Raw genomic sequence first — 343 nt, forward strand, 5'->3', positions numbered from 1 at the left:
TTACTTTTTCGCTTTCCAACCATAATTATACTCTTCTATATTATTATTTTTCTCATATATTGATTTTTCTCTCTTAAATTTTTATTCAATCAAATCAGATTATTAATTGTAGCCTTCTCTCACCTCTTTAATATTGTTTTCATACTAATATTGTTTTCCTTTATTGTGACCAAATTTTAATTATTATTTTTCTGAAAATTTGAAATTATATACGTTATTTTTTATGACAAAATATTTTAATATTATATAACACCTCAATATATACCATATAATATTGTGTGAAAATAATATGTACCGTATAATAAATATGCCAATATTGTATCATCTAAAATATCAAAATTAT

This window comes from Solanum stenotomum, chromosome 7 (assembly GCF_019186545.1).
Source record: "Solanum stenotomum isolate F172 chromosome 7, ASM1918654v1, whole genome shotgun sequence".
Taxonomy (NCBI): Eukaryota; Viridiplantae; Streptophyta; class Magnoliopsida; order Solanales; family Solanaceae; genus Solanum; species Solanum stenotomum.